Source organism: Lathyrus oleraceus, chromosome 5 (assembly GCF_024323335.1).
Source record: "Lathyrus oleraceus cultivar Zhongwan6 chromosome 5, CAAS_Psat_ZW6_1.0, whole genome shotgun sequence".
Classification (NCBI taxonomy): Eukaryota; Viridiplantae; Streptophyta; class Magnoliopsida; order Fabales; family Fabaceae; genus Lathyrus; species Lathyrus oleraceus.
The window spans coordinates 444014940-444017677 of record NC_066583.1 but is presented as its reverse complement, the minus strand read 5'-3'; the positions used below and the strand labels follow the sequence as shown (position 1 = coordinate 444017677).

Sequence of the window (2738 nt, the reverse complement as noted above, 5' to 3'; positions counted from 1 at the left end):
AAAATTTTCCATAATTTTCTCAAGGCTCGGCTTTGGTGGCACAGGTTGCATAGATTGATTTGATCTTGGGGCTTGATAACTAGGTCTTGGAGGTGCATTATTTTAGATTGGGTTATTGTTTTTATAGGAGAAGTTCGGGTGATTCCTCCATCCAGGGTTATAGGTATTCGAGTATGGGTTCCCTTGGGCGTAGTTCACTTGCTCATAGTGGGTTTCGTTTAATAGATTGCATTCTGCGGATTGGTGTCCTTTGGTTCCACATATCTCACAATCCAACGAAACTACGGCTACAGTATTCAGGTTTATGCACATATGCTCGACCTTGAGGGCTAATGCGTCCATTTTAGCTTGCATCATGTCTATAGAGCTTAGTTCATGCACTCCTCCTTGGGCTTCCTTTTTCTCTACTATCGCTCGTTCGACTCCCCATGATTTCTGGTTTTGAGCCATATCTTCAATGAGGGCACTAGCTTCTGGATAGGGTTTGTTCATCAGAGCACCGCCTGCGGCAGCGTCGATGGTCATCTTCGTGTTATAGTGAAGCCCATTATAGAAGGTTTGAATGATTAACCAATTTTCTAAACCATGATGTGGGCATGCTCGTAACAACTCTTTATATCTCTCCCAAGCTTCGAACAGCGATTCTCCTTGGTTTTGGGTAAATCTAGTTATATGGTTTCGAAGAACGGCGGTCTTACTCGGGGGAAAGTATCTAGCAAGAAAAACTCTTCTAAGGTTATCCCAAGTCATAATGGAATTGGGTGGAAGGGAATCTAACCATGATAGGGCTTTATCTCTGAGGGAAAAAGGGAATAATCTTAAACGTATTGCCTCAGGAGAAGCTCCATTGGTTTTAAAAGTGTCTGCTAATTGAAGAAATATTTTTAAATGTTGGTTTGGGTTCTTAGTAGCGAGACCTGCGAATTGTCTCTGTTGCACTAGTTGCAACAGGGATGGTTTAAGTTCAAAATTATTAGCTGGGATGGTTGGGTTTACTATACTAGAACTAGGTTCTTCATTTGATGGTTGAGCGAAATCTTTAAGAGGTCTTTGGTTTTGATCTTCGGCCATAGCTCTCTTAATTCTATGAAAGAATAAACGTGCGCGAGTGTAACGTTCAGGTTCCGCCAGAGGGTATATTAAGCTTAAACTTCCGGTGCTGCGAGTTCTTCGCATTGACCGGCGGGAAATAGCCTAAGTCTAAACGATATAACAACATGAAAATGAAATTTGACGAAATTGGTCCCCGGCAACGGCGCCAAAAACTTGATGCGGTGTTTTCGCAAGTATACGAACGCGTCAGAGTAATATAAAAGATTGTCAAATCCACAGAGACCAAGTGTCAATCTATTGTTATCTATTGTTATGGTGTTTATCAAAGGCAATCAAAATAGGTGTTTTTAGAGTGTGCAATGAAAAGTAAAGTATTGAATAAAGTTTAATTAATAAAGACAGGGTCGAATGTAATTCACATAATCAATTAATAATCCAAGTACTTGCTAATAGAACTACTTATGGGCAATGTTTCCTACTTTGAAAAGAACTAATTTAACGGGAACTGTCGCTTTCACGTATTCAGAACCGAGTTGTACTCCCTAATCAAACCCTCTTATTGTCACTTATAAAAAGGCGCGCATTGCGTTAGAGTAGTAAACCTATTTTTAAGAAATATAGTATCTTGACTAAGTTGAAAAGTATTATAACCTGGATTTCTTAACCAAAAGAGATTCTTACGAACCAGACTCTAAGCTTATAAACGCGTCCGAAAATAGTTTTAAAATCTCTTCTCTTCTTAAGTTAAAATCTCCTAATGAACTAAACAAAGCACTTTCGCTGTTTTTGAAATAGTTAAAAACAATTAAGTTTAGATAGACGTTGGACGGCTTTCGATCTTACCCAACGGAATTGATGTGCGGGAAAACTTAAGTTGAAAGTTAAAATAGCCCTTAAGTGCTTCTACGAACAATTGTACGGATTATCGGTTCAATCACGATCCTTACATTCTAACCTTATAAATTTAGTTAGACATGGTAAAGTAAAAGTGCATTAATTTAAATAAAAGTAGTGCGAGTGCGGGAAGTAAATAAAAGTAGTGCGAGTGCGAGGAAATAAATAAAAGTAAAGCGAGTGCGAGGAAATAAATAAAAGTAAAGCGAGTGCGAGGAAATAAATAATTTAAAGCGAGTGCGAGGAAATAAATAATTTAAAGCGAGTGCGAGGAAATAAATAAAAGTAAAGCGAGTGCGAGGAAATAAATAATTTAAAGCGAGTGCGAGGAAATAAATAATTTAAAGCGAGTGCGAGGAAATAAATAATTTAAAGCGAGTGCGAGGAAATAAATAATTTAAAGCGAGTGCGAGGAAATAAATAAGATAAAGACAAGTAATAAAAACCTGCTCCAATCGGAGGGTTGAGTAAATTGCAAAGCGGAAATGAAAATGGCGGCAAGATTAACTTCCTTCCAAAGTGCTCCAAACTCGATTACAGACTCGATCACAGACTTGATTACGCAATTGTGGTAACACCCCAATACGAAGCGATTACCACTTTAAAATACTGAATATATGCCTAAGTGAAACAAAGTTTGCTTCTAAGTTTGCCTCTGCTCTAAGTTTGGATGATTGAAAAAGTGATTTCGAGTTTCTATTTATAAGCAAGTAAAAAGATGGAAATGACAAGGATGCCCTTCAACTTGAAAATGGGAGGGAAAACTTTTCCTCTTGTGGCGCCCGCCACAA

General features: G+C 38.2%; 1 non-coding gene across 1 annotated transcript; it reads left to right on the top strand.

Annotated features, from left to right (window-relative positions):
- Window positions 1–580: 580 nt before the first annotated feature.
- On the top strand, window positions 581–687 carry LOC127088800 (small nucleolar RNA R71). The gene has a single exon (XR_007790617.1). It is a non-coding gene; the product is annotated as a small nucleolar RNA R71 (small nucleolar RNA).
- The last annotated feature ends 2051 nt before the right edge of the window (window positions 688–2738 follow it).